The sequence below is a fragment of the Gigantopelta aegis genome, chromosome 14 (genome assembly GCF_016097555.1).
Source record: "Gigantopelta aegis isolate Gae_Host chromosome 14, Gae_host_genome, whole genome shotgun sequence".
Classification (NCBI taxonomy): Eukaryota; Metazoa; Mollusca; class Gastropoda; order Neomphalida; family Peltospiridae; genus Gigantopelta; species Gigantopelta aegis.
In genome coordinates this window covers 14,649,784-14,674,579 of record NC_054712.1, presented here as the reverse complement: position 1 = coordinate 14,674,579, position 24,796 = coordinate 14,649,784, and the positions used below count along the sequence as shown (strand labels likewise).

The following is a 24,796-nucleotide window of genomic DNA, read 5'->3' as shown; positions in this document are numbered from 1 at the left end:
AAAATATACTTAAAGGGACATTCCTGAGTTTGCTGCAATTTTTAAGATGTTATCGACTAACAGAGACTTTTTAACGATTGTAATTACATATCAAATATATTTTTCTGCATAAAATATTAGTGGCAGAACTTTAAACGTTTTTCTGGTCGTTCTAATATTTGTACTAGGTTGAATTTTATTTTATTTCCTAAAACATTATTTATTCGTACGTACGAATTTAATTTTTTGTGCTAAATCTTTCTGTTTTGACTATGGATTTGAATCAAATTCTTGTAATAATTTGACTTTAGTTTCTAACGAAAGTTCGATACGTTGCCGTTGTTTTGGTCGCTTCGCCATTATAAATGAAATAAGACAACACAAAAACACACACACACACACACACACACACACACACACACACACACACACACACACACACACACTAATATTAATCCGATTGATCTAACGGCCTATCGCAATAAGAGAAAACTTCACTCGAGTGCGATTACATTTTGTATTTGATCTTGCGACGGCGTCCTGTTTACTTGGCAATTGACTGTCATTGTTCAGCTAATTAAGAAGCCCGTCGTTCAGTCAAATCCCAATCCGGTGTACATGAATGGTTCTTTTGTTCTTGATTTTGGATCCGGAGTCCGGAGTAGACAGATTACGGATTAGGCAGAGATTTATACCTAATACGAGATAAACGGTAGCCGGAAGTGGTCACTGGCGAAGTCAGAGGCTAGATCCGGGGCGGGCGTGCCTGAACCCTCGTGGATAGGGGCACGTTAATATAGTTGCCCATTGCCCATTTAGAAATGGACCGGTTTACGCAGAGATCCGGTTTACACAGAGTCCACTGTATATATACTGAACAAAATAAGAAACTTCCGCTAACTTTGCTTGAACATAACTTGATGAAAACAAACCGGGATAATAATTGTTATATATGCGTTTAAAGAGTGTTCCATGATGCATCGTTTGGTGCAAAAATCATGGCCATAGGTTAACAGAAACTGGGAGAAATTTTGACCAAGTGTGGTAGGGGTTAAAAAAAACCATCCACTTAATAACGGGTATGACCACCTCTTGAATTGACCACTGCAGTGCATCGCAGGCGCATAGAATTGACTAAAGTGTTGATTTCTGCCTGTGGAATATTGTTCCATTCCTGAATGAGCGCTTGACGAAGTTCGTTGACGTTAGCGGGTGGGTTGGGACGACGCCTCAATCGTCTGTCCAGACTATCCCAGATATGCTCGATGGGGTTGAGATCAGGACTTTTAGCGGGCCAGTCATCAATGAAATCAATGTTATTTGTCCTAAGAAAATTTACAGTGTCTCTAGCTGTATGAGAGGCGGCATTATCATGCTGAAAAATCGAGATGTTGGCGTTGTTATAGAACAGAGGAATGACGTGATGAGCAAGAATGTTATCGCGGTAACGTTGAGCATTTAAATTGCCATCAATGACGACTAGTGGTGAACGATAACCATGGACAATGGCTGCCCAGACCATAACACAACCCCCACCCCCGAAAAGATCTCGTTCAAGAACACAACAGTCAGCATAACGTTCGTTTCTCCTATGGTAGACGCGCACCCTGCCATCACCACGTTATAGAGAAAATCTGCATTCATCCGAAAAAAGAACGGTATTCCAGCGTCGCCGTATCCAACGAGTGTGTACACGTGCCCAATTAAGACGATTTAGACGATGACGTTGCGTTAAAACGCATCCGACGTAAGGACGTCGTGCATGTAAACCGTTCTCCCGCAGACGATTACGAACAGTTTGCCCAATGATTCGGTTATTATGAAGCCCAGGTGTGTTAGCAGCAGTAGCAGTGGCAGTTTGGAATCGATTGCGCAAATGCGTGTTCATGATATAGCGGTCTTGACCACGCGTTGTAACACGCGGACGTCCACGACGTGGCAAGTCGTTGGTGCTTCCTGTCGTTCGAAATCTTACGCGAAGATTTCGTATCGCTCGACTAGAACTCCCAACATGCCTTGCAACGTCTTCTGTCGACATGCCAGCATCAAGCATGCCAATCGCCCGTTCGCGTAAATTATTGGGTATTCTTGGCATACTATAAATGCTACAATGTAAAAAACGTTAATTTTTTTACAAATTTTGAAGCGTTTTCGTTCACTTGACAACGTCAGTAAGACAAGTAAAACAAATTGACCGAATACTACACGGGACATGTCGAACCATGCATGCACATACAAATTGAATTTCACGTTGTCGACGATTAACAGTGCAAAAATAATCGATAAAATTCATGAATCCTGATAATACAGCTCAAGGCTAATACTACCTATATAATTTCATTACACGATGAATTCTTTAACACAGCAAATACTATATGTACAAATCGGAAGTTTCTTTTTTTGTTCAGTATATATATATATATATATATATATATATATATATATATATATATATTATTTTAAAAATTTAGGGGTGGGGGAGGGGGCGGGCTGCTGCGTATAACCTTTAATACAGAGCATGTACAAGATTGTCAGTTTTTGTAAAGCGAATCAACACAAATTCCTTATACGCTAGGGTAATTAAAGCGCATGCAGTGGAGTGGGGGGGGGGGGGGGGTGCGTACCACCCCACTCCTTCTGGATCCGTTTCTGCATACTAAATGCTATTTTATACCACACAAGTATTTCAATGACAATAGGCCAGCTGTATCAATAGTCTTGTTAATATGGGCATGTGTATCAATAGAGCTGTTCACAGTGATGGAATGGGGGAAATTTAATAAAACCGTTCCGAGCCGTTTCGTGTTTTATTCCTTTGTGTGGCTCATCATTACATTAATATATATTATAATTCACGTGTGTATCGATTCGTACCGCACATGTGCAACACAATAATTTCAACTGGAACTCGTGGTTATTTTTCAGAATACACTGGATTTTAGAATCTGTAGGAAGCTGGTCGATTCCTCGGTTGGTAAGTACAATGTATGTTGTTATTTTATTTTGTTGCACGTTCGACATTGTTAACTAATTTCCGTGCTTATATTCAGTTACGGCTTAAGCACGCTGTCCTGGGCATACACCTCAGCTATTTAGGCTGCGTATCCAGGATAGTGAGTTAGTGGAGAGAGAGAGAGAGAGAGAGAGAGAGAGAGAGAGAGAGAGAGAGAGAGAGAGAGAGAGAGAGAGAGACGCCAGTAAATACAAATAGCCACAGTGAATACATGTATTTGTATTTACTGGTTCCGACGCCATATAACCGTAAATAAAATGTGTTGAGTGCGTCGTTAAATAAAACATTTCCTTTGTATTTACTGGCGTTTCTTTTGTCGCTCAGCATATTCCTCTCTCTATCTGGAAACCGAACTAATCGAGACAGGCAATTACGGGCCTGTGTGGACAATGCTTCCATACTCTTGGTTTGTCAAGAGTTTGGGTTAATCAAGACTATTATTCTTTATTTAGCATAGCAGCCTCGCCGACTCGGATCTTTTTGCCCCTCTTTATTTCGAATCTTGGCTGATCGAGTCGGACGATACCAGATTGTTTCTTTCAGACTCCTGTTTCAACAAAAGTCTGGGTTGAACGAGACTAGTGCATTTAACGATTGTCTTTAAAATGAAAGTAAAGAAAACAATATTAGCACGCCGACCCCGGGTTTGTCTGCATCGGTGATTTTCGCGATCAAACAAAACCAATTTATAGCTAATTCAGTGTCAGCGAACTCCCTCACTTAAATGACAGTGGTATTTTTAGACGAATGAATTCTCAAGTTATGGCGACAAAAAGCGATAGAGAGACGCGATATGGTGTCACAAATAACCGGCGAGTAATTTCGGCGCGTGCGTGTTTGATTAACATCCTGGCTAATGTTTTGTTCGTTAGTCCTGTGGAGTCGTAAAAATAAATTTATTGACAAAAAATGCTTGCTCTATTAGCTTTATGAATCAAATTCACATAACTCCGAACGTCCTGGGGTAGCAAGTCCTCGTGAAGAGGGTTTTTTATTAAGAGGGTTTTTAAAAATCCTAGTCCGTTCTTTTTTATCGTCTTGCAAAATAGCAAAACTATTTCGCTGCCATCTCGACCAATACCACCAATTTGAGACGAATGTATTAAAAATATAAGTTAATAATGGTATCGTAACAGACAGAAGGTTTTAGTAGAGGATGAAAATGTCCGCGAGGTGGAAATATGGATTTGCGTACAAGGAGCGCTTTTTTGTTCGGTCTGGCCGAACTCAGCCCAGTTATATCTTGATCGGCCTCGGTGACTTAAAATTAAGTTTAAAAAACAAATCAAAACAAACTCAGGTTTCTTCTCTAAAACTAAATGTCAAAATTACCAAATACTTGACATTTAGTGGTGTCATTAAACAAAACAATTCATTCTCTCTCTCTCTCTCTCTCTCTCTCTCTCTCTCTCTCTCTCTCTCTCTGTCTGTCTCTGTCTTTCTCTCGCTCTCTCTCTCTCTCTCTCTCTCTCTCACACACACACACACACACACATATGATATATGTGCTCAGGTGCGGCAGTGATTTTCAAATAGTGATGTCTTCATGACGCTCGCTCGATGCGCGGTCGGTGTGGAATAGATCCCCGTCGGTTGGCCCATTGGGCTATTTCTCGTTCCAGCCACTGCACCACGACTGGTATATCAAAGGCCGTGGTATGTACTACCCTGTCTGTGGGATGATGCATATAAAAGATTTCTTGCTGCTAATCGAAAAGAGTAGCTCGTGAAGTGACGACAGCGGGTTTCCTCTCTCAATATCTGTGTGGTCCTTAACCATAAAGTTTGACGCCATATAACCGTAAATAAAATGCGTTGTTAAATAAAACATTTCTTTCTTTCTTTCATTCCGTCCCACCTTGTGCATCAAATACCGTGATATGTGCTGTCCGTACTTTAAAATAATCCGAGATGAGTATATTTTCTTTCCTTTCGCCTGGTTTAGCCTGGATTCAGATTCCAGGACCACCTTCAACACAGTATGTCAAAGTGAGTGTTCGACAGGATCAGATCTTACTGTCAAGGCCCTATTAGTGGATCTGATGCGGACAGTCATTCACAATGCCTGTAGCTACTAGCACGTAACGCACGTTTATGTCAGTTCTCTTTTTATTGCTTGAATCAAAGGTCATCTGGTCGCGAGATTAAACTTTAGGCCTAAATAATAATTACAGCACCATCCCACCACCACCATCACACATTTTAACCATTTGATATTGTTGGCTTGTTCTAAATGGGGAACGACTATGACATACTAGAGATTCGAGGTGCACGGTGAAAATATTTACGGAGTAAAAACAACACCAGCTCTGGTAGGACTGTTTATCTTTGCAGTTGTCGAACTACGAGGTTTTTACCCCGGTTAACATCATCTCGGGCCGCAAGTTTTCTTTGACTGTCTTTCCGTCAGACCGGCAAATATTATACGTTTCACACATTAGTTGGGATCAATCATGTTTGGTCCGGTATATTTAGATTCGGGCCGGTATATTTTGATTCGGGCGGTATATTTTGATTCGGGCTGCTAGATTTTGATTCCGGCCGGCAACATTTTTAGCTTTTTGGTCGAATGTCCGATAGGAATTTCGACCACTGCTTTGCAAATATTATTATCTGTTGCCAGTAAATTAATACACTTTTATTTAGAGTGCATTTGTTTTGCAGTGCACGCCAGAAACTGAAATCGATATAGGATGCAGTAAAGAAAAAATGTAATTGCCATTTTCTGCCAACATGAGGTTTGTTACTAAAAGATTAGTTTAATCTCTCAAATGCCATGTGACACCTTATTTCTATACAGTTAGAGTAAAATTAATATAAGGGCCGTTTGTTTTATGTATTCTGCCCTGCAGGAATAATATTTTTTTTTTTTTATATTAACATTATCGGCAATACGATTTGATTTAGTGTTAAGGAACCACATTTTCCCAGGCTTATCCTGGTTAAACTTCATGACATGAAATTTAATTATTTCAGCGTCTGGGTTATATATGAACAACAAACTTTAACAAAGTTGGAAGTTGGAAAGGTTAAAGTTCGATGTTATTTTACCAGTACGCCTAAACTGTCATCAATCTCAAAATGTTACGGTCGTGTTTACAGTTAATACTCCGCATACCCTCGCTCATCGTTTTCAAATAACCTTTCACCTCGATAAATAAATTCGGGTGTCACTTCCCCTTATTGTCTTTCCTCGGTCCATTGTGCTGTATTGATATTAGCACGTGCTCAACCGGAACTGACAGAAATGGATTACCCTGTCAACAGTAATGGCGGACAGTTGACGTGAAAACCAACTGTAACATTGGGCAAACTGAGATGGGAAGTTGGAAATGTCTCGCCTCGCAGAGTTTGATGAAATAAAACTCAGAGTGCCGACAGACCAGATGATATGATGGCCTTGGTGCTGACAAATTAATATTTACTCTTCACATTGCGTACTCGATGTCGGATACGTACAACCTGCAATGCTAAAAAAGAGTAAAGCTTGGCGGTTGGACGGCTCAGCACCACAGAAAGAGTTTTTCATATCATAATCCTTCATAGGGAAAATTAGCAGAAAACTAGTAAAACTGATACTATTTTAGCATTTCGTATCACAAGACCGGCCACGGTGGCGTGGTTAGCCATCGGTCTACAGGCTGGTAGGTACTGGGTTCGGATCCCAGTCGAGGCATGGGATTTTTAATCCAGATACCGACTCCAAACCCTGAGTGAGTGCTCGGCAAGGCTCAATGGGTAGGTGTAAACCACTTGCACCGACCAGTGATCCATAACTGGTTCAACAAAGGCCATGGTGTGTGCTATCCTGCCTGTGGGAAGCGCAAATAAAAGATCCCTTGCTGCTAATCGGAAAGAGTAGCCCATGTAGTGGCGACAGCGGGTTTCCTCTCAAAATCTGTGTGGTCCTTAACCATATGTCTGACGCCATATAACCGTAAATAAAATGTGATGAGTGCGTCGTTAAATAAAACATTTCTTTCTTTCTTTCGTATCACAAACAGCAGACTTCATCGTTAAATAATTGATACCAGTCTGAACGACAAAACCAATAACACTTTCAAGTCATATCTCTACACACAAAAAATGGGCGGGACGTAGCTCAGTGGTACAGCGCTCGCCTGATGCGCAATCGATGTAGTATCGATTCCCGTCGGTGGGCCCATTGGGCTATTTCTCGTTCCAGCCAGTGTTCCACAACTGGTGTAACAAAGGACGTGGTGTGTACTATCCTGTCTGTGGGATGGTGCATATAAAAGATCCGTTTCTGCTAATTGAAAAGAGTAGCCCATGACGTGGCGACAGCGGGTTTCCTCTCTCATTATCTGTGTGTCCAACGCCGTTAATAAAATTTGTTGAGTACGTTGTTAAATAAAACATTTCTTTCCTTGCTACACAAAACTACATAGGTATACGTGATACTAATATATTAACTCTTATAATATAACGCTAACCAGAGAACTACATAGAGAATATTAAACGAGCTACTATTTATTATCAATTTTAAGTCCCGAGTTAAATAAGTTGGGTTTTTTTGTGTGTTTTTTGTTGTGTTTTTTGTCATGAGCTTTAGCGAAGGTAAAAAAACATTTGCAAGACTTTTTTATGTGATAAAAATGTCTCTTAACAAATTGCCATTCAATTACATAGATTAAATCTCAATTTTAACATAGGGCTGAAGACAAAAAGTTAGAACAGCCAAGGTATTCAGCCTTACCTGCAGTGATACCGAAGAAGTCGACAATGCAGTACACAGAGACTAAAGATAGAACTGCGCTGACTTTATTTTGGCTCTTCCATCAGTTGCCCTCATACCTGTATCATAACTAAATATAACCTATGCTGTTTTATGGTATTTTGTAAAGAAACGTTTTAATTTACATTGTAAATATTTTCAAATGTTTTTATTTGAGTTGGTATGGGTTTAAAACGTAATAATATGTTTAATACGGATTTTAAGTTTATTCATTTTAAAGTTATATGTCAATTCAGCAGTTCCCTTTTGACTTAATGTGACTATATACAGTTAAATTGATATTACATTAGCATAATTATAACATTTACAGCAGGCGACATACTAATTAGCATATTTTTGCATTTATTTCCAATTGTTTTATATGGGTACGGTCCCATCCGTCTGGTTGTTTTATATGGGTACGGTCCCATCCGTCTGGTTGTTTTATATGGGTACGGTCCCATCCGTCTGGTTGTTTTATATGGGTACGGTCCCATCCGTCTGGTTGTTTTCCAAATCAGGACGCTTGTTTCAGGTTAGGTCAGGTCAGGTCATAGGTTTTAACGTGCACTTTCAGAGAAAGCTGTTGTAGCACACGCCTGTCATGGGCGCAGATGTCGACTTTCGCCGGATCCTTCGTCCAGGGCAGTAAAGGGATTGGGGGTGAGGGTGTGGGAGAGGAGACCGCCCGCACTTGGCAAATGCAAGAGTGCACAAGAAACCCGACCAGGATCGGTAACTGGCGGGGGTGGTTGTTGTTTAAAATTAAATAGTTTGCGCAATTTCGTGAGGTAATTTTGGAATGGTTCGTTGAAAGTAATTTGGAATTTATTGGCGTGATTTAACTTAGTACACCTTTAAGTAGAATATTGCATACATCTTGAAGATGGCGGGCGATATGTACAGATAAAAAGACAGACTGACCATAAAACTCAGGATTTTTTTTTTTTATAAATCTGACACCATGCTAATAGCTGGAAAACGTCAAAGCTTGTTAACACTGGAACATGTGTTTGGCATGTCCGGAAAATAGAAACTGGCGGTAATACATTAGAACGTGATACGTAACGTTAAGGAGCATGGTGATGGATTGGCGAGCAAATTCTCGGTACAGTTGGTTGCACCAGTGATGTATACAGATGGGAGTGTGTACACCAGTAACGTGAGCCAAAACATCAACGTGCATTACACCTTTTATACTGTTTTCCTGGATAAAATACACTTTTAAAGGTCTTAACAAATCTCAGTGACATTGTATCTCCGTACAAAACAGAGTCACTGCCATATGATTTTTGTGCAGGATTGTCACTCTCCAGGACGATACATCCTTCCTGGTAAGCTTTCAGGAGAAATGCTACTCTCAATGACAATACATCCTTCCTGACACCCTTTCAGGACTGCCACTCTCAATGACGATACATCCTTCCTGACACCCTTTCAGGACTGCCACTCTCAATGACGATACATCCTTCCTGACACCCTTTCAGGACTGCCACTCAATGACGATACATCTTCCTGACACCCTTTCAGGACTGCCACTCTCAATGACGATACATCCTTCCTGACACCCTTTCAGGACTGCCACTCTCAATGACGATACATCCTTCCTGACACCCTTTCAGGACTGCCACTCTCAATGACGATACATCCTTCCTGATACCCTTTCAGGACTGCCACTCTCAATGACGATACATCCTTCCTGACACCCTTTCAGGACTGCCACTCAATGACGATACATCTTCCTGACACCCTTTCAGGACTGCCACTCTCAATGACGATACATCCTTCCTGACACCCTTTCAGGACTGCCACTCTCAATGACGATACATCCTTCCTGACACCCTTTCAGGACTGCCACTCTCAATGACGATACATCCTTCCTGATACCCTTTCAGGACTGCCACTCTCAATGACGATACATCCTTCCTGACACCCTTTCAGGACTGCCACTCTCCAGGACGATACATCATTCTTGTTATGCGTTCATAAGGACTGTCATTCTCCAGGACTATGCATTCTTCCTGTCACGCTTTCGGGAGTATTGCCACTCCCAAGAACGATACATCCTTTCTGACATGCGTGCAGGATGACTCCCACTTACAAGACTTGATTTCATCAATGTAAACCTGCACAAGACCTAGCTTCATGGATATATACCTAAACAGTTGAGTTGACATGCAGTCACGAATCACTGTCAAAACAGCGGTTGTCAGGGTTCGCGAAAATAGTTCTAGAGACATTAAAACGATATGATAGTAAATGCAATAGCGTACTGGTGTCATACTAAGGACAAAATCATTAAGTTTCTTCATTGGTATCGATTATTAGCCCAAATGATGTGTAATGCTAGTAGTTTCATTGGTTCCATCAAAATAAATTTCAAATTACGGTAAAAAAATGGGGCAGATTTCCGTATCCCCCCACCCTAAGCACCACCTCACCCCCTCTCCATATGCTAACCTGTTCCACTGGGTATTTGTTATTAGCCATACACCTGCATCACATCTCTAGCGGTGCACGTCTTCACGCGGAGTTTGTTTACAATCTCACAGAGGGCTTCCGTTTCCGCCAGCGTGCTCCCGACCAGCGATACGCCGGCTCACTGCGCAGTGTTATGGCGCCGAGGGACGCTAAAACGTAAACGACATACCTTGGCTAATTAAACGTGTAAATGCGGAAAAAAAGTGCAGTCATTACTCTTTGCATAAATATTTATTGTACGTCACGTAACGTGTGCCAGTAGACCACATTGCGGGATAAGGTAGGACGTAGCCCAGTGGTAAAGCGCTCGCATGCTGCGCGATCGGTCTGGGATCGATCCCCGTCTGTGAGCAAATTGGGCTATTTCTTGCTCCTGCCAGTGCACCACGACTGGTATGTGCTGTCCTGTCTGTGGTATTGTGCATATAAAATATCCCTTGCTACAAATGGGAAAATGTAGAGGATTTCCTATATGTTTGGCATCCAATAGCCGATGCTTAATAAACCAATGTACTCTAGTGGTGTCGTTATTTAAACAAAACAAATTTTTACCTCTTAGTACTGCGAGCTTGTTTTGTTTTAATTTTGTTTGGCCGGTGGTGAGGGTTTTCGAATGAATATGACATTTGCTTATTGGAGTGCAGTATTAACTGACTGAATATTTACCACGCCAGCTGTTATTAAACCTCTTCGTTTACGTAATGAATCGGATCTGCATGTTGGTGGTTTTATCAGCTGGTATATTTTACGGAAACGAACCCGTGTTTTTCCGTGACAACAATGACGACAAACAAAACAATGTTACACATTGTTCTCGGATAACACCAACTATATTTTACAGTCTCTACCACCATTTTAAAAGCATATAATCAATACTCACGGAAGAATGGCTTCCACAAAATTAATTTTCGGAATTGAAAAATAATTATCATAGTTTCCTGCCTGGATGATAAAACGCACACACGGAGGCTGGTGAAGCTGTCAGAGCCGATGTTTATAAATAGCTTATGTCGAGGAATTCGTTTGAATATGTATACAGTATTAGGAAGCGTATATAATTAGAAAGACCTTTTTTTTCCTATTCCAGCCAGTGCTTTATTGATGGTATTCCAAACACCGTGGTATGTGCTTTGCCCCGTGTATAAAACTAGACTGTTGCTTGTGGGTAAATCTAGCTCCCCTTAACGAGCTACTCTCGACGTACTAATTTAAAAAAAACTTACGTAGCTTTCTCTTTACCATTTAGACGGACCGTTAAAAAATGCGCCTAAATTCCTTCACGCACCATTTTCCTTTGGACTCATCCTACGGGACTCAGAATTCCATAGCAACAACCTCCTCTCTCCCCCCCCCCCCCCCCCCCCCACCTGTTACCGATCTTGGTCGGACTGCCGGTGCTCTCTTGCACCTGTCAGTGCAGGCGGTCCCTTCTCTCCCCACCCCCACCCTTTTCTGTCCTGGACGGGGGGGGGGGGGAGCCGGCTGAGGTCGACATCTGCGCCCAGGACAGGCGTGCTACAATAGCTTGCTCTGAATGTGCACGTTAAACTCTCTGACCTGACCTGACCAGTGGGTAAAATAGTAGCCTCTAAAGCGGCAGTGGGTTTCTTCTCTCATTCTCTCGTTCTTCAGATCAAATGTCGCATGTAACACACGGTCACCTTAGCTAATATATCTTTCTTTTTTTAATTCGTGGGGGTGGTTTTTTTGTGGGTGTTTGGAGGGGGGAGGGGGGGGGCGATGGTTCATTAATCTCTAATATAAGCATTTACTTGTCTTTAGATAAATAATAAAAACCAAACTTAAAGTTCCGGTCATTTATATTATATATTGTTGTATTTACATTGGGTGCTGTTTAAAAAACATACCAACCAACTATGGTTATTGAACAAAACAAAAAGTGAAATAAATAAAACGCCTCGGTGGCGTTGTGGTTAGGCCATCGGTCTATAGGCTGGAAGGTACTGGGTTCGGATCCCAGTCGAGGCATGGGATTTTTAATCCAGATACCGACTCCAAACCCTGAGTGAGTGCTCCGCAAGGCTCAATGGGTAGGTGTAAACCACTTGCACCGACCAGTGATCCATAACTGGTTCAACAAAGGCCATGGTTTGTGCTATTCTGTCTGTGGGAAGCGCAAATAAAAGATCCCTTGCTGCCTGTCGTAAAAGAATAGCCTATGTGGCGACAGCGGGTTTCCTCTATAAAAAAAAACAGGGTCAGAATGACCATATGTTTGACGTCCAATAGCCGATGATAAGATAAAAAAAAAAAAAATGTGCTCTAGTGGCGTCGTTAAATAAAACAAACTTTTGAACAAAACAAAAAGTGAAATAAATAAAATGAGAAAAAAAAATAATAATAGAAATCTGCTGACTAAACAAATTAACAATGTACTGAGGTGGCATTAGACACTCAATTGTTCGCTCAGTTGGTTAGAGCATTTGTCAGAGGTGTATGAGCCGTGGGATCGAACCTCATTGGTGGAGCTATTGGGGTTTTCCCGTCGTAACCAGTGCCCAACGACCGGTATATCAAAGGTCGTGGTAGGTGCTATCCTTTCTGTGTATATAAAATATCCCATGCTGCTAATGGAAAAATAAAGCGGGTTTTCTTCAAAGACTATGTTAGAATAAATTTCGTTTCATTCATATGATGCCGATACTTCGATTTTGCAATCGAGATCACATTTACTTGCAGCTTTAGTTAAATAGACACCACATGGCTGGATAAAGGAATTTCTACGTAAAATATTACGTTTGCCGTGTGCAAAAAACTGAAAGATATATAGCTTCTGCATCTTATTGTCAATCTGCTTGAAGAAATAGCGTACTTCATTAATACGTATAACGTCTACAGCAGTTATAAGCAATATAGTTATAGCTGTATTGTGTTCAAAATGACGTTCAGACTAACCCGAATGTAGACAGTTGAAGATATTTTCGGGTGGGTGGGTAGGTAGGGGGTATACGAGTTCATTAAAACGTGGCTCAGTTTGAATTTTGTAATTTACAATACGTTTTTGTAAAAGTGGGAACCCACGAAATGACATTTAACTGCATGTATAATGGATAGTGCTAAATACCATTTTTTGTTACATAAAAAGGTTTTAACAAATTATCATCAAATATGTATAGGTTAATCGGTTTTTCTTCTTCTTCGTCGTCTTCTTCTTCTTCTTCTTCTTCTTTTATATATAGTCTACCTTTGTTCTAACGACATTTGAGATCATGCCTGTATTCAAAATGTTATTTAATCTATAAATTTCATGGTAATTTGTCAGACATTTTTATTACATTAAAATTATGTAATAAAAATGTTATGCGCAAGCTTGTGTCGACGAGAGGGAGGGGGGGGTGTTCATGGGTCAAGACCCCTCCAGCTCAAAATATAGTGATTTTTTAAAAATATATTTTCCGCTCCCCTACCCCTTGGATATTTATCTGTAAAGGCGTCTGATGCGAGTTGGTGTCACCTTAAAATTTAATATGATAGTTTGTCTGTTTGAGAAGACATTTTAGTTTTATAAAATTAAGAAAAATTATTTTAAGCTTTAACAAGCACTAAGAAATATTGAATATATTTCGCAAAATTCGGGGATGAACTTATTAACATTCTACATACTGTAAATGATTATTTTTAATTGTAAATAGCAAATAAACATTTCCACATGCCTACTAAAATAATTACAACAGGAAGGAAGAAAGGAAATGTTTTATTTAACGACGCACTCAACACATTTTGCACATATGGTTAAAGACCACACAGATATTAAAAGAGGAAACCCGCTGTCGTCACTTCATGGGCTACTCTTTTCAGTTAGCAGTAAAGGATATTTTATATGCACCATCCCACAGACATGATAACACATACCAGTCGTGATGCACTAGCTGGAGCGAGAAATAGCCCAATGGGCTGACCGACAGGGTCGATCCCAAACTGACCGCGCATCAAGCGAACGCTTTACCATTGACCTACGTCCCCACCCACCCCTAATTACTACCAGTTGCCAAATTAACTGCAAATATGTCGATACAAATATTGCATTTTTAGTAAATATCTTTGAAAGAAGGGAACTATGTTTTTTAGTATTCACAGCGGAGTGACATGTGCCGAAATGGCCCACTCGTCTGCGAACGAATTTTGTCGTGTGTAATCAACAACAGACATTTACTTGAAATCTTACTCGAGATTGACTCATTTTCAAAGTGACACGTGTTTCCGTTTTGTTTTCATTTAAAACTGTAGGAAGCTCGCCAAAAAGGCGTACCGGAGTTAAACATCTTAATGAGAAACATACACAATTTCTGCCGCAAACACAGGTGCGAATAAATCCAGTACAGATTATAACGCGAGGAAAATAAGTCAGTAGATTTTGTAGCTCTGAGAACGTCTTCAATTATCACTGCTGTACATGTACACGTATTATAAATAGTTGTGGTAATTGGCGGTTTTTCACCTCCCAATTTAATATATTAGTTAGTGTATATACATTGTGTGTGTGTGTGTGTGTGTGCGTGCGTGCGTGTGTGTGTGTGTGTGTGTGTGTGTGTGTGTGTGTGTGTTTATATTATTATAAAACCTCTTGTTTTTAATTAAAGACAAATATATTGGAAACGAAATGAGATAAAAAATCATTATGAAATAATACTTATTTTGAAACGCAAGCAAACGTTTTATTGTCATTAATTTTGAATATTTTTTAATGTCTTTTCAATTGACTAAAAAAAATTCTATTATAATGCTCGCAAACTTCGATTCCCCCCCCCCCCCCCCCTCCCCCCGCCAGTATATTAGTATATTTCCATCTTCATAATGATCATAATCATATGCGTACGGGCTCCCATTTTTGTAAGGGTCAGGTTGGCTTTTGCCCGAATTAAACGAAAATGCCCGAACCACTACGCATTTTTACATGGATTACAACTAATTTTGAGGGTAGAATGATGAAAATACATGGTAAAAAGGTCTCAGGTTAGTACATTTTGCTACAATATCTATAATTTTTGCCCGAATTTGAGGTTTTGCTCCTGCACGCGGTTTTTGGCTCGGTACGGGCGCGGAATATCGACGCATCAAAAACTCAATTCTGTAGATATCAATATCAGTGATTCTATATGAGTCCGAGTGCGAATAATTTTTACATGCTCATATACCACTAGAGTCCGTCCCGGGGCCTGTCTCTGGATAGCCAGGGGCTTGTCCCGGGATAGACAAAAATAAAGCGGACAATTTTGAAATTTACATCCAAAAATTAAATAGTGGGCCTTTAAAATTTTAATGCGCATCTCTAATTAATATAATTAATAAAGAAAATTCTACTCATTAAATTTGGTCGCTAGATTAGATTGGGTGGTCAAAAAGATATTAGATAAGATCGATTCTGTATGAGCCCGTTTTGTGCATCCTTGCCCATCCTGTCCTGGAAGGAAGGAAATGTTTTATTTAACGACGCACTCAACACATTTTATTTACGGTTATATGGGGTCGGCGTCCTGGAAGGAGGAGCCGGCATGGGCCGACAAGTGCGTCCATGCCGGGTGTGCGCTACAACAGCTTGCTCTGAAGGTACACGTTAAAACCTTATGACCTGACCTGATCCTTGCCCAGCGGGTTTCCTTTCTAAGACTATACATCAGAATTATCAAATGGTTGACGCACAATAAACCGACATCAATGTGCTCTAGTAACTTAAAAAAAAAAAAAAAAATAAAAAAAAAAATAATAATAATAATTATAAAAAAAAAGAATAAAAAAAAAAAGTAAAACCATCTGAACTTGTGTAATCCCGCGTTAAACGCAATCTGCAGATGGCCTCTTTCTCGTTAGGGAACTTTTTATTTAACTTCAACTCGAATTAATCCGCCGACGTGCGAGTTTCAATCACTCGTGAAATAAACATCTCGGATTGTAATAACCTGCGTACGGATGAATTCGTTTCGTTCTTTTATCTTCGGTGTCAGCGAAGATGCAACCTGGAGAGGCTGCTTGCTGTGATGGATCGCACTTGATTTGATCAGTGTTTTGCCCTGCTCTGTTTAATTTCAATTAACTTGACAATCACTTTTTACCCGAGGTCGGATCACTGTTGATTATGAATGCTTCGTGTGTTTACCAACGTTTTTATGGTTGTTTAAATTATCGTGTTCAAATGTGAAATAAAATACCTTTTAGCTCACAGCAGGTATGAAGCAGCTAAGGCGATCTCGTGGGTGAGCGCGTGTGCATGACTGTGTACGTCTCTGTGTGTGTGTGTGTGTGTGTGAGAGAGAGAGAGAGAGAGAGAGAGAGAGAGAGAGAGAGAGAGAGAGAGAGAGAGAGAGAGAGAGAGAGAGAGACGGAGAGAGAGAGAGAGAATTGTTTTATTTAACGACACCACTAGATGTCAAATATTTGGTAATTTTGGCATTTAGTCTTAGAGAGGAAACCCGCTACATTTTTCCAATGGACGTTGCTCCCAGCTCACTTTTTGCAGCTCCGAATTATTTGGTATTTTTATAAGGGCTTATTACTAAATGGAACTGATAAACAATCCAGTGTCATTTAGATAAATATTTCTCATGGGGTAGGCCTACTATGTTAAAAAAAATACATACTTCAATACCCGATGTTATATAGCTTCCCAGTTAAAGTTAATTCTCGAGTAAAAACTTTGTTGTTGCCAAACTTAATCACTCCATCTATTTGTGCGGAAGTCCATTATAGCGAAATCATTTTCCGAAAACCCCACAAAACTGCATCACGCAAGTCGTAAAATATGAACGAGTCTGCAGTCGGGCCACTGTGACGCATTCGGCTGGCCATTTTGGCGGGAAATAGATTGGTTCCGAATTGACCCGATGTGGCTGTTTGCCGAAGACGGTAATTACGAAAGACATAAAGGCTGCAGACGACATGTTTACTTTCGGGAAGTGCCGATATGAACTGGGAAGGCTGCGATGATTTCCTCGTAAACACAAATTGTATCACTTAAAGACCACGTACACCCAGCGGGTTGGGGTTATTCCACAGTCACTGATGACACCAGTTGATCCGCCCGGCAGAAAGATGACGTGAATTTCCGCAAAAACTCAAAACCAACAGTGTCAGTTGTGGATAGAGAGGGTAGGGTGCAAGTAGCCCAAGTACTCTGACAGTAAGAGAGCGTGATGACTATCTAAATGTCCGTGCTTGCGTCGCAGAATCGAATCACCTCGGTGGATCCATTCATCAGATTGGAGGTTTTCTCGTTCCAACCAGTGCACCACAACTGAACAAAAGCCGTGGTATGTGCTTTCCTGTCTGTGGGAAAATGCATATAAAAGATCCTGCATTAGGACAAATATAGCGGGTTTCCTCTGATGACATCTAATAGCCGATGGTTAATTAATCAATGTGCTCCAGTGGTGTCGTTAAACAAAACAGAGAGACTCTTAGTCTTACCGACAGAGTAGGCTACTCTGACTAGGGTGCAGGATACGAAGCACCCCACCCGTTTATGACACCCTTCTGATGCATGTATTTGTCCAATACACAGTATACTCTGGTCGTCTTTACAAATTGTATATATGCCGTACATGATTAATATTTCTCGCACCCCCACCCACCCACCCCTTCCCCTTTCACGTCTCGCCACATACATGTAGGCTAGGCCTAATCCCAACCCCAATAGGCTACTCGTACATGTTATTTCTATTGTACACAGAATTATCTTTCTCATTTACTTATATGTATTTAGGCCTACAATGTCTTCCCTTCCTTTACCGGTATTAGTTTGTTACTATCCTTGTAGGCCTATATATTTATCCAGTAGGCCTAGCTGATTATTTTATGTGTCTTTATACTTTATTTAGGCCTACTTACCCATGTTTTACATGGTGTAATTATTTAATTAATTTCATTTACATATATTTTCTAATTTTTATTTACTATTTAATTATGTCAGGCTAGGTCAGGTCAGGTCATAGGTTTTAACGTGCACATTCTGAACAAGCTGTTGTAGTACACGCCTGTCATGGGCGCAGGTGTCGACTTTCGCCGGCTCCTCCGTCCAGGGCCCCGTTCCACAAAGCTATCTTAGTCCTAAGATCACCTTAAATGCATAGCTAAGTGCTAAGATCGCTTCGTAGAACGGGGCCCTGGACAAGAAAAGGTTTGGGTTTAATTGTGTTTTACTTTTGTAATTTGACCTATTAAAGCTGCAGTATCGCCTATCCACAAAGTGAAAGGGGAAACATGGAAAATAAGAAAGAGATCAGTCAGTTTTGTACGGCTCCAGAGTGAAACCTGCCGCTTCTCATTGGCATTACAACATGCTGCGTGTTAGCGGAGTATGCCTTGTATCTCTGACATTTCTACCATCATTCTGGTGAAAAGACGACGTTTCTGGCATTTCATCCCGCTACCAAGTGACCAGCTTTTCATCTCCCGTGGGTCTCACACATGAATTTCTATCGTCTTCGATTCCCCGTGCTCGAATACAACGTGATGTATGTTTTCCATTGTATGTCAGTAATTCCATAACCCCAAGAGTAGACGAAAATGGATCGTGTGAGGCACGCCTTTGCTCGATCTAGAAGCGCGGGTCTGTAACTGTAGATTGTAGAATGTCCGGCAGTATATTGTTTTTTGGTAGATTACAACTAATACTCGGGTTAGAACTGCAAAATCAATGTGTAGATTCCCTTGTTTGCATAAGCGTACAAGACAGGAGGGTTCGGTCATTTTCGTTTAATTCGGGTAAAAGCCAGCCTGCACTCTACAAAAATGGGAACCTGTACGCCTAAATTTGCTTGGGTGTATTTCGGATAATTGTATACATATAAATACATATGTGTGTGTGTGTGTGTGTGTGTGTGTGTGTGTGTGTGTGTGCGTGTGCGTGTGCGTGTGTGTGTGCGTGTGTGTGTTAGTGTTTGTTAAAATTGTTAAATGTTACGAATATCAATTATTGTATGTTTCTTAACAAATAAAAATACAAATATGTCAAATATTATTAGAAAATGTATATGATGAAATTACTTTTTTAAAATCTGTTGTTTATACTCATTATACAATTAACGTAACAGAATACAAAGGCAAACACAATTTTAACAGAAGCAAAAGATAATGTTTAAATACAAATTGATACCATGGACATGTTTTGAATATGTACTAAAGACCAAATCTTCCTGTTTTTGGATGGAGGGTCTGTATCCTGTTAATATATATATATATATATATATATATATATATATATATATATATATATATATATATATATATATAAATATTCTTACAAAAAAAGTAGGGGAACCTGAAATATTAATGTTAATATCAACTATTAGACCGAACATACGTTTTGACCACAGACTTCCTAGTAAAGAACGTTCAGGTCTGTTTATCAACACACCGAAACACATTCCATAGCTTGCACATGCATCACACAGTTGCCCAGTACACGTGCGTGGGGTGTCATTCTCGATTTTGACAATTTCCAGGATGGTCCATTAATCACTGTAGAACATTATATCTGTCAATCTTTTTCATTATGTTGATCATACAGTTGTTATTGTTTTGTTTTAGTCATTTTTATTGTTTGAATTTGCGATTTACTGATAAAAAAAAACCCGTCAGCTTTCAAATTTCACTTCTGACCCCAATCGTCCTTCAAGATCTTTGGTAGTCATAAAACCTACTATAATACTGTACTACTGGTTGTAACGTTTTCCCAATTAATTCACTATTATCATATAACCATTGCCCACAGCTAATATACCTTACAATTTTGGCAATTGTAAATTCTTATTAGAGTTCCCCTACTTTTTTGAAGAGTATATATCAGTTGTCATTTTATTAACGTAATAACCATACACTTATGTGTTGATGATAACATGGTTAGAATGTTTAATGGTTAGTATATGGTAAGCGGTTAACGTGCTCCTGAAATATAAAGTACGTAGGCATATTATTAAATTCCGAATCATAGTTTGGATGGTCTGACTAAATTTGCTCCTGATTACCGGAAATACTCCGCCGTCTGCCAACTATTTAAAGTGACATGCTCGGGTCTGTACAGCGCCGTGCAGTCCGTGAAATTGCATGCCTGGCCACCTTTCGTTTACATTACAAATGGATATCATCGATTAAACTAATATCCTTCCCACATTCTCAAATTGACTTCCCAGCTGATAATTGCACGCGCTGTCGCGTGCGTCGTTCGTCCCTGGCAGCACGGGCCAATTTCGTTACGTCACCGGTGTAGTTAACATTTTAACGACCCCGTGAATCCGGGCCGGGTCGGCGCTAAAGTCATCAAATAACGCGTTGATCGTTAACTGCGTGTGACCTGTGAATCCAGTGATGTTGCGTAACCAGAGGATAATTGTTACGGTTTTGGTTACCTGATAATCCGGATAGGTTACCGATTACTGGCGTGATGGGCAAGGTACGGTTTATTATTAATACCGTTAGTGTTTGATATGCCACCATCTGTCTGAATTCCATTAGGCCTGCCGTGTTGCCGTGTGATCGATTTGATGCTTCCATATCGTTGGGCGTGCCACCGTTATTAAAGGTGCAGTGTCGAGTATATTTTATTAATCAATTAACCATTCAGAACATAGCGTCCACATTATAGTTTTCCCGTTATATTAATTAATTAAGCATGTAGAATATAGCGTCACACATTATTGTTTTTCCTATGATACGCCATTCTTTGATACGCTATTGTAGTCGTTAATCCAAGTCAGAAATATATATTCTTCAAAAAAAGTAGGGGAACCTGAAATATTAATGTTAATATCAACTGTTAGACCGAACATACTTTTTGATCACAGACATCTTAGTAAAGAACGTTCAGGTATGTTTATCAACACACCGAAACACATTCCATAGTTTGCACATGCATCACATGCGTAAGGTGTCATTCTCGATTTTGACAATTTCCAGGAAGGTCGATTAATCACTGTGGAACATTATTTCTGTCAACCTTTTTCATTCTGTTGATCATACAGTTGTTATTAAATTGTTTTTAGTCATTTTTATTGTTTGAATTTGCGATTTACTGATAAAAAAAACACGTCAACTTTCAAATTTTACTTCTGACCCCAATCGTCCTTCAAGATCTTTGGTGGTCATAAAATCTAATGTAACACTGAACTACCGGTTGTAATGTTTGCCCAATTAATTCACTATTATCATATAACCATTCCCCACAGTTATTATACCTTACAATTTTGGTAATTGTAAATTCTTATTAGAGTTCCCCTATTTTTTGAAGAGTATATATAAAAGCGTTATTAAAAAAAACAAAAACAAAACGAGTCTCTGTAAAGCGCATTTCAACACATGGCAGCAGTTCTTTGTGTGGTACTGAAGCAGCTGTTCTTTACGTTGACAGCGAAAAGACACGGAGTTATTAAACCTGTAGTTGTGCTGGTATTGCGTATTGAGAAGCGATTCTATTTGATGCGAGGTTAGATTGCAGCGTCAAAAAAGCGAGTCACTGCAAAACATGGGGTGGGGTGGGGGGGGGGGGCGTAGCACAGTGGTAAAACGCTAGTTTGATTCGCGGTCGGTTTGGGATCGATCCCCGTCGGTGGGCCCATTGGGCTATTTCCCGTTCCAGCCAGTGCATCATGACTGGTATATCAAAGGTCGTGGTATGTGCTATCCTGTCTATGGGATGGTGCATATAAAAGATTCCTTGCTACTAATTGGAAAAATGTAGCGGGTTTCCTCTTTAAGACTATATGTCAAAATTACCAAATGTTTGACATCCAAATAGCCGATGAGTAATAAAATCAATGTGCTCTAGTGGTGTCGTTAAACAAAACAAACGTAAAACAAACTTACAAAACATGGCAGCATTGACTTGACTTGCACATTCAGAACAAGCTGTTGTAGTACACGCCTGTCATGGCTGCAAATGTTGGCTTATGCCAATTCTTCCATCCATAACAGAAAAAGAAGGGTGAGGGAGAAGGCGGGACACCCCCCCCCCCCCCCCGCCCTGACAGACGTAAAGGGGGTACAGGGCAGTCCGACCGGGGTCGGTAACGGACGGGACGTGGCAGCGATTCTGTTTGTAGTATTGAAGCAGTTGAGTGTATACGCTAAAAGCGAAAACGCACGAATTTATTAAACCTGTATTTGTGATGATATTCTGCATTAGGAAACCATGCTATAAGATCCGGGGTGAGATTGCAGCAATAATGTTTAACGTATTAAATATATCAAAGTAAAAGTGTATCCCGTTAAACTCGTAAATCGCATTCGTGCCTTCGTGTATTAAATTCAAAGCCGTAAGATTTGCCACCAGTATGTCTGAAGGACTGAATGCGCTACATCACCGTTCTCCGTACCATTACTATTCGTAGCGGTTGATTGAAAACATATTTTGTTGCATAAACAACAAAAGGATTGGGCACACGTTTGCCAACTTACTAGGCCCTCTCCTAGACATCGGTTTACCGAATAGATCGTTAGTTACATTTTCTTCAGAAAATGCAGAAATGCTTTTCAAGATTTTTCTTCGATGATTACAAGTATTTCGACGTTTGTAATATTTTTTTATACGCCAGATTTCGGGACTGCCGAATGTAATTTGGACGTGGCAAGCCCAAAATCCGAAAACACTTTCTTTTCTTGTTTAGCTTATTTTCGCGCTTATATCCAATTAACGTTCAAGCACGCTGTCCTGGGCACACACCTCAGCTATCTGGGCTGTCTGTCCAGGACAGTGGGTTAGTGGTTAATGAAAGAAAAGAGGGTGCAGTGGTCTTACACCTACCCACTGAGTAGTTAAAAGTCGCTCTGGGTTCTTTTGTCCATTCTGTACAAAACATGTGAAAATAAAATATCCCTTGCTGTGGGGTTCTTCCCAAATCCTCTGATGCAAAGTTTGATACCCAACAGTGAATTTGTTTTAAACTAAACATTTCCTTTTCTTTCACGTCCCTCCCATGAGGGGAAAAAGCCCTGAGATAAACGCAGACCCCCCCCCCCCCCCACCGCACCTTACCCAGACGGAAACCTAGGTCTTCCCGCTTCCATGGAACTGAAGCATCTATGTGATTATTAATATGTAGTATACTAGGTATGGGAAACGCCAGGCTATAAAATAATTCCCACCATTCATAGGGCCAGTCAGTCGCCAGCCGAGATACAATTCCATGAACGTAAATTAGTATCTGTAGCCAGCATCGTTCGTGTTCTTCGGCGGACTACTTCAAAGTACGGACAGTGTGTTCCACGCTGGGTTGTCTCATACAGGTAGGAGATAGCTTTAATTTGTACACAAAATAACAAATATGTGTATGCAACGGCCAAGTCTTGTTTTAGATTGTATTTAGTGTTTATCGGTCTATAGTTAGTGAGTATATTTCTTTTTTATAACTGAGGTGCACTTTAGTAAATAATCTGTCTGTCTGTATTTTCCTTTATTTTTTATTTGTTTCCTAAATTTGCTTACTTAAATATAAATGCAAAACTTCTGATTATATGTGTGTTTTTTAGTTCCATAAAAACACCTGTTACTCACAACAATACTGATATATATTTTTTAATTAAACATATTAGTTACTACTTGTGACATATGGCATATGATGTTTGTCGTTGGGGTTTTGGTTTTTTTTTTTAATTATTAGTAGTATTCTAAAAGAACAAATATTTTGGTTTCTCGATTTGCCTTTCTTTGATTTAAATATAGGGGGTCATGGCTAATAATTGCCCCTAAGAAAAATACGAAAAACTGCCCCCTTTGTCTTATTGGAGATTATACTATCAATGTTTACTATTATTAAGCAATTTGTGTTTTGTGTTCAATAACTAATTGTTTCATAAATGTTTTGATTAACTTTCATTTGTTTATATTTAAGTTTACTTTATTTAAAATATTCTACAACCATCGATAATTATTCTAGTCAATAAAGATAATAGCGTTCATACAAAAATATCAATTTCGGGTCTGTATCTATCAACAACAACAAAACTAATTTCGTTTCAAAAGGACAAATATTTTAAATTTAGCACAGTCGTATAGAATACGTCAAAACAGACATTTGAAAAACTATTCCATGTGTTCTGGCATCGTAACACATCTCCCACTGTAAAGACTAAACGACGAAAGAAAGAAAGAAGTGTTTTATTTAACGACGCACTCAACACATTTTATTTACGGTTATATGGCGTCAGACATATGGTTAAGGACCACACAGATTTTGAGAGGAAACCCGCTGTCGCCACTACATGGGCTACTCTTCCGATTGGCAGCAAGGGATCTTTTATTTGCGCTTCCCACAGGCAGGATAGCACAAACCATGGCCTTTGTTGAACCAGTTATGGATCACTGGTCGGTGTAAGTGGTTTACACCTACCCATTGAGCCTTGCGGAGCACTCACTCAGGGTTTGGAGTCGGTATCTGGATTAAAAATCCCATGCCTCGACTGGGATCCGAACCCAGTACCTGCCAGCCTGTAGACCGATGGCTTGCCACGACGCCACCGAGGCCGGTACTAAACGACGAGAACTACATGTTAAATATACTGTCATGTTTAGAATATCTAAATATATCTCTGTATATAAAGTTCTAATTTTTGTAGTATCCCAAACATGATTTTGCCTTCAA

The 24,796-nt window shown here is 40.0% G+C and overlaps 1 protein-coding gene across 4 annotated transcripts in view; it reads left to right on the top strand.

Annotated features, from left to right (window-relative positions):
• LOC121389489 overlaps positions 1 to 24,796 on the top strand; it is a 140,600-nt gene that overhangs the window by 66,625 nt on the left and 49,179 nt on the right. For 2 of the 4 annotated variants that reach the window (XM_041521143.1, XM_041521140.1), the window contains exon 1: positions 23,341 to 23,441. The gene's annotated coding sequence lies outside the window, so the exon portion shown is untranslated. Of the gene's footprint in view, positions 1 to 2,904; positions 2,954 to 5,670; positions 5,731 to 23,340; positions 23,442 to 24,796 lie in introns of those variants that run through there. The other 2 variants (XM_041521141.1, XM_041521142.1) reach the window with 2 other exon arrangements.